The sequence below is a fragment of the Aedes albopictus genome, chromosome 3 (assembly GCF_035046485.1).
Source record: "Aedes albopictus strain Foshan chromosome 3, AalbF5, whole genome shotgun sequence".
Taxonomy (NCBI): domain Eukaryota; kingdom Metazoa; phylum Arthropoda; class Insecta; order Diptera; family Culicidae; genus Aedes; species Aedes albopictus.
The window spans coordinates 40,224,338-40,237,938 of record NC_085138.1 but is presented as its reverse complement, the minus strand read 5'-3'; positions in this window follow the sequence as shown (position 1 = coordinate 40,237,938).

Genomic DNA, 13,601 nt, shown 5'->3' with positions numbered 1-13,601 from the left:
TCCAAATGGTCGCCTTTCTTGTGAATGGGGCAGATTACCCCTTCCTTCAACTCCTCCGGTAGCTGTTCGGTTTCCCAGACCCTGACTATCAGCCGGTGCAGACAGGTGACCAACTTTTCTGGGCCCATCTTGATAAGTTCAACTGCGATACCATCCTTACCAGCTGCTTTGTTAGTTTTGAGCTGATGAATGTCATCCTTAACTTCTTTCAGCGTGAGAGTTGGTTCATTTCCGTGCTCCGCTGCACTGGTGTCGTCGTTTTCGCCGTTGCCGTGGCCTCCCGTGCCTACGTTCTCCACGCCATTCAGGTGCTGGTCGAAGTGCTGCTTCCACCTTTCGATCACCTCACGTCCGTCCGTCAAGAGGCCTCCGTCCTTATCCCTGCACATTTCGTCTCGCGGCACGAAGCCGTTGCGGGATGCGTTGAGCTTCTGGTAGAACTTCCGTGTTTCTTGGGAACGGCACAGCAGTTCCATTTCTTCACACTCCGTTTCTTCCAGGCGGCGCTTTCCGCTTCTGTTTGTAACGTTCCACGTTCTGTCGGGTCCCTTGCTGCAGCATTACCGCCTGCGCTGCGTTCTTCTCCTCAAAAACCGTTCTGCACTCTTCGTCGAACCATACGTTCCGTCGATTCCGTTCCAAGTACCCACCCGATGGTGCTCTCGGCTGCGTCGTTGATGGCTGCTTTCACAGTACTCCAGCAGTGCTCTAGAGGGGCCTCATCGAACTCGCCCTCGTCTGGCAACGCGGCCTCGAGATTCTGTGCGTATGCGGAGGCGACATCCGGTTGTTTTAGTCGCTCTAGGTTGTACCGTGGCGGTCGTCGGTATCGTACATTGTTGATGACTGAAACTTTTGGGCGCAGTTTGACCATCACCAGATAGTGGTCGGAGTCGATGTTGGTGCCACGATAAGTCCTGACGTCGATAATGTCGGAGAAGTGCCGTCCGTCAATCAGAACGTGGTCGATTTGAGATTCCGTCTGCTGTGGTGATCTCCAGGTGTAACGATAAGGGAGGCTGTGTTGGAAAAAGGTGCTACGTATGGACATGTTTATGGAGGCGGCGAAATCAATGAGTCGTAGGCCGTATTCGTTCGTCTGCTGGTGGGCGCTGAACTTTAAATCTCCTATGATGATCTTCACGTCGTGGCTTGGGCAGCCATCGAACTCGGGTTCCAGCTGCGCGTAAAATGCGTCCTTGTCATCATCAGTGCTTCCGGAGTGTGGGACATGTTTATGGAGGCGGCGAAATCAATGAGTCGTAGGCCGTTTTCGTTCGTCTGCTGGTGGGCGCTGAACTTTCCAATCGTCGGTCTGAATTCCTCCTCCTGTCCTGTGCGATCAAATCTCCTATGATGATCTTGACGTCATGGCTTTTGGGCAGCGATCGTACTCGCGTTCAAGCTGCGCGTAACGTGCGTCCTTGTCATCATCAGTGCTGCCGGAGTGTGGGCTGTGCACGTTTATTATGCTGAAGTTGAAGAATCGGCCCTTGATCCTCAACCTGCACATTCTTTCGTCGATCGGCCACCAACCGATCACGCACCGCTGCATATCACCCATCACGATGAAAGCTGTTCCCAGCAGTGCTGAAAATTTCATTTCACCATATCAAAATTCAACCACCTACAGCTCATTTAAGAAGTTGAACCTGAGAATATGGTATATGAAAAACTTGTGCGGCTAGACTAGTTTTACAAGAAAGTCACGGAAAAATCGCTATTTTTCGAATATTTAATGTAAATGTCACGGACTACCTTTGAAAAATGCCAAATGATATTCACCGTGAATATCATTGGCATTTTTCGAGGGTAATCCGTGACATTTACCTTAAATTTTCGAAAAATAGTGTTTTTTCCGTGACTTTCTTGCAGAACTGGTCTAGCCGCACAAGTTTTCCATATACCATATTCTCAGGTTCAGCTTCTAAAATTAGCTGTAGGTTGTTGAATTTGGATATGACGAAATGAATTTTTCAGCACTGGTTCCCAGCTCGCGTGTGTTGCCGCAGCTCTGGTAGATGGTATGATTACCTCTACACGTTCGCACCATGGATCCTGTCCAACACACCTCCTGCAGCGCTACGATGCCGAACCCGCGGTCCTTCAGTAGATCGGCGAGTATGCGGGTGCTCCCAATGAAGTTGAGAAGTCCTTTTCGTTCGCTGGGGTCGTTGCCGTTGGTCTCGGTTCGTATTATTCTGTTGCTGATTTTCCGTTACTATGTTTTTTACGGCAGGCTCGTAGGGCCTGACACCAACCCCCTACTTTCCGGAGGACCATAGTGCACAGATGAGCTTAGAGTCCTTCTCTGGCACTCGGACGTTGATCAGCCGCTTCTGGAGCCTCCTGGAGAACAGACGCTCAGGTTTGTAGAAGCAAATTCCCCCTTTTCCTGTCAGCCTACGACCAAAGTTCCTACCGGGGTTGATTACCTGATCTTCCCTTAGGTTGCTCGTAGTTTCCGGCCGGTACCACGTGGAGGTAGGGATAGGAGTTGCTGGGCAGAGGCTAGTGGATCACAATGGGATCTGTATTGCGCAGCATACCCAGCCTTTACCGTGCCTTATTCTTCCACCACTTATCCTAATTTAAAGCTCTTTTGTTCGCTAGGGCACTGCGTGAGCGACTCCAATTAGGGGCTTTCCATTTATTACATAAGGGTTTATGGCGGTAGGAAGGGTTTGAGAATCGTGAAAATTCCCTTACGTAATAAATGGACATCTCCTTGGCAGCTGCACTACCACTTTGTACAGCGCCTAAATGTATTCTATTCTACAATATCGTTGCCTTTGCGCTGCTGTCACTTTTCTACCCTGTCCATGATAGAATGATGTTGATGTGTGGCTCTTGTTCCTTCTGCAGTCCGATTTGGGTTCCATTATATGTTGCCGTTAGCCGATATCCGAGTTCCCGGGTTCGTTAGAGCATATGCTCAGAAGAGGGTTAGGTGTCAGTCGCTCTCAGGGGGAAGAGCAACTGACGAACAATTGCAAGTGTCGGGCTTGGATCGAACTCATAACCATCCACTTATGAAGTGAACGTAAGACCACTACGCCACGGACGCCGGCTTTTTTTTAATACTTGCCCTTTCAGTACCGAAACGGCCTACTTTTCTCGTGTTGTAAAAATCGTCATTTTGTAACTCGTTGCATAAATAACTATTTCGCTCTCCTTTTCGTACGGAAGATTTTTCAAGCCGGATATTCGCTGAAAATTGGCGTCAGAGAGAATTGACTTCTTTAGGGGTGTTGAGATACATAATTCCATATTCTGAATCTGCAGGCTAAACTGAGCCGTAATCCAAACTTTCATGAATTTTGGTGCCCGGCAACCTATTCAAAAATCAATTTAAAGTTGGTATGGGAGCGATTTGTTGAATCACTCCCCGTCGTTTTTTGTACTGGGCGGAGCTGTCAAGCAGTAACCCATCAACTGTCAAAAAGTGATTCCAGAAATTCTCTTTGAAATTGATTTCAGGTACCAAAATAAAATTCTAAAAATCTGAAAAAAATCATTGTGGCTCAGAAAATGGCGCTCTTTGTTACTGGTTGTTACATTGATAAGATAGAATAATTGTTTTATGTGTTATAAGTTAAATGTTCATGCATTCTTTGTGTTATATGATTAATTTTAACTTGAAAATATTCCCGGAGTTTTAATGCACATTTATAGGGTTCGGGCACAATAGAGGCCCATGAAATGCAATCCTATTTTGATTGCCACTTTTCAGGCCATTTCGGGCGGCGGTTAAGTACTAGAGATGTAAACCTTACTGGCAAGGACTTCAAATTATAGAGCTCTAATGATGAAACCTGAATCAGGATGCTCGATTTTCCTAGACAAAATCAAACTATGAAAGCAGCAACAGATGCTGCGAACTAAAAGGCGAACTGCAAAATATAATACAATTCCACTTCCAGGATGATTGATGGACCTAGCACATTTATGAAACCTCATCATCTTGTGGCCGGAAGGTATTATACATCTGGATAACAGGGCACATTTATGTTTTGTATAAACATGCGTCAATTTGTGATGTTTAATTTGTTCATTTGTGAGGTTCTATGTGCCGTTAATCACTTGCAATATTTTTTTTTTAACATCTTTCGTATAAAATCAAAAAATCAACACATTTTCCAAAACTTAAGAACCCTATTCGTTTTTCCTGTGCTTTATAGAATATTAGATTACTATATGGATTTTTGCTGGAATTTATGCTTGCCTGCTTACTCTCACAGAAAATTTCTTACTACTATCGATGTTATGTTTCGCGCTTAAGAAAAGCAGCGGAAGTCAATGAAGTTTTTTCGGAAAACAATTTAATGTTAATGTCGCAATATTAACCTAAGAATGTCACTTAGAGGAGGAGTTCAGTGGCATTTTCTGAGGTCTCAGTAGGTTTCCAAAGGTGTTCCAGGGTGTCTCAGAGATTTTCAGGGGTCTAAGGGGATTTCATTAGCATTCCAGCAGTGTTCCAGGGGGAGTTTCAGTTTCAAGGACTATTTCAGGAAGTTTCAGGGGATTTCAAGGGCGTTCCAGCTCCAGGGATGTTCAAGAGATTTTCAGGGTTGTTCAGTACACAGCAAAAAAAATATGAAAGTTAAGCAGCACGTAAATTGAAGATCAACTGAAACTTGCGGCAGAAAAATGTAAATCACCAACATTTAACGTCAGCCGAGCAGCCCGCTGCTGGTCAAACGGTTTGTTTACCGATTTTAATGCATATTCGCTTTAAATTTACATACATCTGCTATAAATCATGCCAGCCACTCTCCGTCATCGGCTAAACGAACGGCTGCTCGCAGCTGTGGCGGTTTCTCCGTTGTCTCTCTCAGTACTCTCTGCAGCAGCCAGAGCATGTCAGGAATGCGTGCATTATGGTAGAAGCAGTTTTACTTTGACTGTCTGCTCTTTAACAAGCTGAGATAGCCGAGAGAGCTCGGGCGTGCTACTCACACCCCAAAGATCTGAGTTCAATTATCGCTCGGAGTTCAATTATCTATATATATAAAAATGCAGTGGCATACGTGGGACCGCGCATAACTTGCGAACGGGTGGTCCGATTTGGGTCGTCTAAGTTTTGTTCTGTTAATTTTCACCCAAGGAAGGTTTATGAGGCCTTAAACATGGGAAAATTGAGAGTTTTGAAAATCGGGTTTTCATACATTTTAAACGGGGACTTGGGCGCTTGACTAGGGGCTTGAAACGTCAAAAAACGCAGTAGGCAAGACAAAGTTTGCCGGGTTCTGCTAGTTCTTTTTATTTTCTAACAGATATCTGCAATGTAATTTTAAGATCGCACAAAAATTTCCATCATATATGACGGGGTCCTTTTGTTACATTCGATCCGTCATAAATTTACAGGTTTTTTTCGAACTTTGTAGGTATTCCAAGGAGTATCAGCAGGTTTCAAGGACGTTTCCCGTGGGTTTTCAAGTAACTTTACGAAAGTTCCAGAGTATTCCAGGCAGTTTCAGAGAGTTTCAACCACGTTCCATAGGGTATCAAGGGGTGTCAGGGGCGTTCCCGAGGAGAAAAGCTTAACGGTTTCAAGGATGTATAACCCGAGTAGGATATTGGGGTCAATATGACCCAGACAGGCTCGCTGAACGTATACTACAGTATCGTGGTGCGCCTACCCGAGTAGAGGAAAAGAGCTCAATAATAGCATATTTGGATATGAAGATCAAAAAGTGATATGGGTTTGATTGACATAAGAGATAAAAGATCTAAAAATAAAATCAAAAATTTACTCCTGGAACATCATTATCATATCATATTTAGATTTTGTAACATCTAACCAATAGCTGCGAGCGACTCGATTTATCTTGAAATATCAAATTTTGGTATTGTTCAGATTTTCAAGAACATTTTCCAGATATTGTTTTCAGATCTTTTATCTCTTATGTCAATGAAACTAATATCACCTCTACCCGGGTACCTAACATCTTAGAGATTCAGTGTATTTTAGGGTGTTCCATTGGGTTCCTAGGGGCTTCTTAGGCGTTCTAGGGGGTATCAGGACGTGAGAGGTTTCCATGGGTTCCGGGGACGTTCTAGGGCGATTAAGGGGCGTTCGAAGAATGTTCAAGAGGTTTCAAGGGGGCATCAGTGGCATTCTAGGAGGCAGCAAAGAGTTTCAGGGGCATTCCAGGGAGTTTTAGGGACATTCCAAGGGTTTTCTTAGTTAAGAGGGGTTCATGGAGTTCACTGAGTTTTAGAGGTGTTCCAGTGAGTTTCAGAAGGTTTCAGGGTTTCAGGGTTTCACACTTCAATGGTACGGAGAAGGTTGGCACAGAAAAACTAGTCTACGTTCAAGATGATCACCACAGTATGGCAGTATGGAGAAGGGCTGATGGAAGTTTAGGTTAATTCTCCTTCCACCTAATATGATTAAATTGAAGTATTTAAAACTCTTTGTTTCTTAACCGATGCTTGCGGTAAACATCTGGACTTTGCTCTGACCACTTAAGACGCCCGACGGACGAGGAATCTCGCAAGTCACCTTCACGTCATCATAGTATTTGCCCATAGTTTACCGTAATTTGCATAAGAGCACATTACAATTGGTAATTATGCTTTGTCTTTTCTCATTCAACACATCATCGCCATAACTCACCTGGCGGCACCCGGTTACGCACAATGTGTCCCAGCGTAGATAGATCTCTTTATGGTCCAATATAAAGAGTAGAACACAACTGGTTTATTGACAGCCGCTGGCGGCTCTCGTTTGACGCCACCGCGCGCGCTAGCGGCCGAAGAAATGTTTGTGGAGAATCTCTTCGTCTTCAGGTGAGAACAAAAAGCCGGTTATATGGGACGGACGGGACGGGATATGTTTGTTGAATTTTAATGAGCTTCTGGTTGGCACAGACTCGCGCTGTGGTTGGCTGGACCGTGGACAAACGCTTCTTGCTCGTCATCTGTTTCTGTTTGTTTGCTCTTAGCTCGAAGTACTTATTGAACAAAGATTTGGCATAGGTATTCCCTGGTTGAAGTTTTTGTTTTGCTGATTTCCGATAGTCCCGTTCTACTGAGATCATCTACTTCAAGCAGTATTGCAAAAAAAAACTGACAAATAACGTAAGACACAGAAAGATTTGACCACCATTGGCGTGGGTAGGTTCAGAAAAATAAATGAAAGTGAGTTAAGCCGCCATCCCTCAAATAAGGAACCCTATGTAAATCACCCTGCCCTTAGTGATCTTTATTTAAAAAAAATATTCTCTATTTCCGAGTTTAAAAAAATCTGTAAACTTCTGTAATTTACCTTGATACACTTAAGTAATGGGGACATGAAAAAGATCTTGAACAATTGCAAGAGAATTTTTCTTCGGAATTTAATTTATTTCTATCAATATGCGTATATTTAGTTTACTTCAAAATTTCATTTTCATTTTCATTTGCAACATTTGGTGGGGCAATGAGAGCGCAAGTCAGTCCAAAGCCAATGATAAGGAGGGGTAATGGCTGAATAGTCTTTGCTGACCACATAAACGCCATGGGATAGGCAAGGGTATTTTGGTGTGGGTTTAGGGTGTTGGTACAGACTTGACGATATCAATGCTATTCAGATGCAAAATAATTTTAATGCTCAATAGTGAATCGCACATCTTCCAAAAACAATAATTCACAGAATGACAAGCAAGTCGTAGAAAAAAAGAGCGTCTGATTGTTTGTCAGTTATAACAAACGGACACTCTTACCTAGTCTATGCTCGTAACCTCTCCGACTCACCAGCCACCCCGAAGAAAATGTCCTTTCAGTTCCGGAAAGTAGATTATTCCCAATTAAACCTTTTATAGAACTGTTCACGTGGTCTTATAGTACTCCTAATAGGAAAGAATCAGTCATTGCCAAGTATACCAAATGCTATACATGACCCCATGGATAGCATCTGCATATGTAAAAGTTTTGCTGATGTGACTTTCCTATTAGGTTATTCTCTCATCTCATGTTTGTCTTCAAAACATTGTCAAGTTAATGAACAACAATGCATTACAAGGTTCAAATTCCCATAGAATGAGATCATTTATTCGCACTAAAGCTTGAGTCATTTAATATCTGGACGCATCGTTTGATTTACTGCAGCGCTCCTAGTGGTCGGATTTGTAAAAATTTTGGCAGCAATTTGTTTTGGAATGCTGCCTCCTTCAGTGCTGACAATTTCGTCATAATTCGTTTTGTTTCGAATAAGTTACATGTTACATGTTACATGGACGCCACGAACCGAAAATTAGTTTTGGACACTCACTTCGAAAATCCGACGTGCGAAATCGTTGAAATTGGCCAAATCGACCGCGTGTAGCGTTCTCAAATGTTTCCGTCAGGGGCATACTATCGATTGGCAGGATCATAACAAGCGTCGTAGTGAAACTAAGGATCGTAAGTTGCATTTGAAGATGTTGAGAATATTTAAGGCAAACCCTGGGCAGTTGGATAATGATGTCGTCAAAAAATAATGCCAGCCAAAGTACCATCAGGAGAATACATCTACGAGAAGGATTATGATCTTTTTGGGCCAGTAAGCAGTCCAACAGGATACTAAAGCACAACCTAGTGACCAAAACACGTGCCCGGAAGTTATATGACGAGGTTCTGACAAAGTACAAAGGATGCATTTTCAGGGACGATGAAATGTACGTGAAAATGGATTAAGGTCAGCTTTCCGGACAAAAGATCTTAAAAGCCACCCGGTCGGGGTGATGTCTCTAGCAAGTTTGAGTTTGTTTTGCCGATGAATTTGTATGAAAACTGCTGATCTGGCAAGGTATTCGCAGCTGTGGGCAAAAAACCAAGGTTTTCGTGAAAAACAAGACCGACAAATCCAAAATTTACAAGCAGGAGTGCCTGAAAAACTGTGTTCTTCCGTTCATTGTAGCTCACAATGGACCTGTAAAGTTTTGGCTCAATTTGACATGTTGCCACAACAGTGGAGAATTGCGAAAGTGGTATCGAGGCAACGGGGTGTATTTCATGAAAAAAAGACATCAATTTTTCTAATTGCCCTCAGTTTCTCCCAGTTGAGAAATTTTGGGCAATTGTCAAGCAAAAATTGAAGAAGAGTGAAGAAGTTGAAGAAGAGGTGATTCGGGATGCAGCGGAGATGAAGAAATAGTGGAAAAAAAGGCCATTCTAGTTTTTAAACGGGTAGTATTCGAAGAAAGGTTCGAGATTTTATTAAAATCAAGTCGGAATAATTTCAACGCCATTTTACTTTTCAAGTGCAATAAATATCCTAAATTTTGCGTGCAAAATATTTTGTATTTCAATAACATATTTCCGAGATAGCTCCGGTTTTTTGCGTCTAGATATTAAATGACTCAAGCTTTACAACACCATAGGTCAAAGGAGATAATATCACAATTGCTGATTGCAATACAAATGCGAGATACCTCCCTTTTCCCCCTATCCGCAACCCGGGGGCGTGCCCTGTAGGATTTCGAAAGCCTCGGAGAATATTACAAACCTTCAATGGCATTCCCACATACTAACCCCGGCACATACATTTCTTCAACAAATATCCTATATACAGTGACCGGCACAAAAAAAGATCCACCATATAGTGATTACAGTTTCTAGTGAAAAATACATGCAAAAATGATAAAATACACCTTTCAATAGGTGGACTACATCCATTTTACATTGTTTTAGTAATCTGTGTTGAAAAATATTTGGTTTTTGAGGAATTAAATGATTTCTGGTGAGATTGGGAAAATTGCTTAAAAACTGGGTATGACAGAAAAAAAGATCCACTTAGCAATTAATTCTGAAACACCAAAATTTCGCCAAATTTTCACACGTTTTGCTTCTTGGTTTATGCTGTTGTAATGTTTTTGATATGTGAAATTTATTTTGACATGAGTTTTATCAATTTTAGGGTGATATGGGGCGACTTTATTTTTCATGGTTAATATAATAGGTAAAATTTTCCTTAAACTGTCATAAGCTATCTGTAAGCAAGAATGAATGCTATTAATCTACAATACAACGATAATTCAGCTTGCAGACATTCAGGAATGTACTTTTCTGAACAATTTTTATGAGTTTTGTGTGGGAGATAGCGACGAACTAGGAACAAGCAAGCCATGACTTTTATAATCTATGACAGCCATTAATAAAATATTCATTCGTTATCTGAACCTTAAACCAATCGTACGTGTATTACCTTAATCGATCTACGGCCATATCCAACGGGTTATGGGCCAGCTGTGAATTTGGAGAATATTGAAGTCGAATTTCAAGTCCTGTGAAGAGTCCGCCGCAATTGGATTTGCCGGAAGCTATCAAGATGGACAAATTTGGAATCGAGAGGCTAGGAAGCGAGAATTATGAGAATTGGAGTTTCCAGGTCAAGAGTTTGCTGATGCGGGAAGAGCTTTGGAAGTTTGCCACGACTGCTCCGCCGGTTCCCGTCACCGAAGCCTGGAAGAATGGAGATGCCAAGACCCAGGGAACAATCTCGTTATTCGTTGGGATCATGCAGCAATCGTTGATCCGGAAGTGCAATTCAGCCAAGGAGATCTGGGACACGCTCAAAAACCATTACCAGAAGACGTCGCTCACCACCAAGGTATCGATCCTCAAGAAAATCTGTAACCTGACGTACACCGATGGGGACGATATGGAGAACCACCTTCATGAAATGGAAGACATGTTCCAGAGGCTGACGAACGCGGGATTGGAGCTCGGGGCAACCCTGACAGTAGTGTTGGTTCTGAGAAGCCTTCCATCATCATTTGAAGCGCTAACCACGGCTTTGGAGAGCCGCCCGGAGGACGAACTGACGATGGACGTAATCAAGCATAAGTTACTGGATGAATGTCTGAAGCGAAGTGACAAATCGGGTCGCGCGGAAACCATGCTGCGTGCCGAAGTTGGACCCAAGAGTATCATCTGCCATCACTGCCAGAAACCCGGTCACGTGAAAAGAGAGTGTCGTTTGCTGAATCAGAAGACGGATGAAAAGCGCAAGTTCAAACCGAAACTACCGATGTCCAAACAAAGAGCTAGAGCCGTTAAGGAGAACGATCCGGCAGATTTTGCGTTTGTTGCTGCTTCTTCGACTGTCTCACCCACAGTTCGGGAGCGTCCTGCGATGAAGGAATGGATCGTAGACTCCGGAGCATCCAGCCATATGTGTAGCGATGAAGATTTTTTCGAAGACATCAAGCCCGTATCAAACATGTCCGTAACACTAGCTGATGGTCGAGTAGCTGAAGTAGCCGCAAGAGGAACAGGAAAACTGCGCTGCCGAAACAAAAACGGTAAGGAAACGGTTATCACATTGTCGGACGTGCTTCATGTTCCAGAACTCGACGCGAATTTGATATCGGTTGGTCAACTGGCCGACAAGGGTGCGGAGGTCAGATTCACTGCCAAGGAATGTTCTATCGAGCACAACAACTTTGTAGCTGCGGTTGCTGCCAGACGAGGCGGCCTTTACAACCTGCAAGTTTCGAAGGGCAATGCGATGGCGGTTGCGGAACAACATCCGAATAATTGTTTGCATAACTGGCACCGAAGACTTGGACATCGTGATGTGGAAGCAATTCAACGCATGGTTCGCGAGGGGCTCACGACTGGCCTGCCCATTCAAGACTGTTCCATCCAGGAAGATTGCGAGTGTTGCCTGGCAGGTAAGATGGCCCGATTGCCTTTTCCGCATCACACCAGATCACAATCCACGAAGATAGCCGACTTGGTGCACACCGATATCTGCGGACCGATGAATACAGTAACCCCCGAAGGAGCGAGATATTTCATGGTGATGATAGATGACTTCAGCCGCTATACTGTAGTCTATTTCCTGAAGCGCAAATCCGAAGCAGTGGAGAAAATCCAGGAGTATGCAGAGATGGTGCACACCCGTTTTGGACGATATCCGACTGCCATCCGTTCGGATCAAGGAGGAGAATATAAAGCGAAGCAACTAGGAAGATTCTATCAAGAGAAGGGAATAACACCGCAATACACCACCGTCTACACGCCACAGCAAAATGGCGTTGCAGAGCGGAAAAATCGAACCCTGGTTGAAATGGCAAGATGCATGTTACTGGACGCTGGAATGAGCTACCGCTATTGGGCCGAGGCGGTCAATACTGCAACGTATTTGCAGAACCTGTTGCCCAGCAGATCCGTCAAGATGACTCCTCAAGAAATATGGCATGGACAAAAACCCGACGTTAACCACCTGCACGTTTTTGGTTGTCAAGCGTACGTGCACATCCCAGCGCAGAACCGTACAAAACTGGAACCGAAGGCAACGAAGATGACGTTTGTGGGTTACTCGGACCATCACAAGGCGTACCGATTCATCGATCCAGCGAGCGACAAGATCACTTTCAGTCGAGATGCACGTTTTTTGGAGAATGAGAAGGCCGTCAAGCAACACCCGAAGAATCCCCACGTAGTTGAAATCGAGTCGGCGATTATTTCCGAGAGTGACCCTGAGGCGGTGCCAGCCGTTGCAGCAAACGAGATTGAAAGCGAATCGGAGTACGAATCCGGCGAGGAGACGCTAACATCATCGTCTGAAGAGGTAGTGACGCCAATACGACGTTCGGAGCGAATTACACGAGGACTGCCGCCGGTAAGGTACAGTGAAACCATCAATATGGCAAAGAAGTTTATTCCTGAACCGAGAACTTACGATGAAGCTATTAGTGGACCAGAAAGCGCCCTGTGGAAAGCCGCAATTGAGGAGGAGATGAAGTCACTCAACAAGAATTGCACCTGGGAGATGACCACGTTACCACCCGGGAGGAAGGCAATAGGATCGAAGTGGATTTTCAAGCGGAAAGAAGATGAGCATGGCAACGTTGTTCGCTACAAAGCACGTTTAGTGGCGCAAGGATTTACGCAAAAATACGGCACCGACTACGATGAAGTTTTTGCGCCAGTTGTGAAGCAGATGACCTTCCGGGTATTGCTGTCTGTCGCAAGTCAGAAGGGTATGATCATCAAGCATGCGGATGTGAAGACAGCCTACCTGCATGGAAAATTGGAGGAAAATATTTTCATGCGGCCGCCACCGGGATCAGAGGTCGATCCGAGTCTCGTGTGTCACCTACGACGAAGTCTGTATGGATTGAAACAAGCCGCCCGTGTGTGGAACAAAACCTTTGATACCGTCGTCAAGAAAATGGGATTTGTACAATCAAAAAACGACTCGTGTTTGTACATCCGGAACAACGGTGGAAAGATCGCCTACCTGGTTGTATACGTGGATGATCTCGTGGTGGCCTGTGAGGAAGAAGCGGAGTACGAAGAAATTATTCGAACACTGAATCAAAACTTTGAAGTTACGTCCTTGGGAGACATTCGCCATTTTCTCGGCATTGAAGTTAAACGAACAAACCAAGGAGTATCCCTGAAGCAAAAAACATACATTAACAAGCTACTTCAACGTTTTGGAATGCAAGATGCAAAATCATCCAAAATTCCCCTGAGCCCCGGCCACATCCAAACAAAGGAGGAGGAGTCAGACAACTTGCCGAACAACCATCAGTACGCAAGTCTGATCGGTGGGTTGTTGTATGTTGCCGTCAACACTCGCCCGGATATTGCTGTAAGCGTGTCTATCCTGGGAAGAAAAA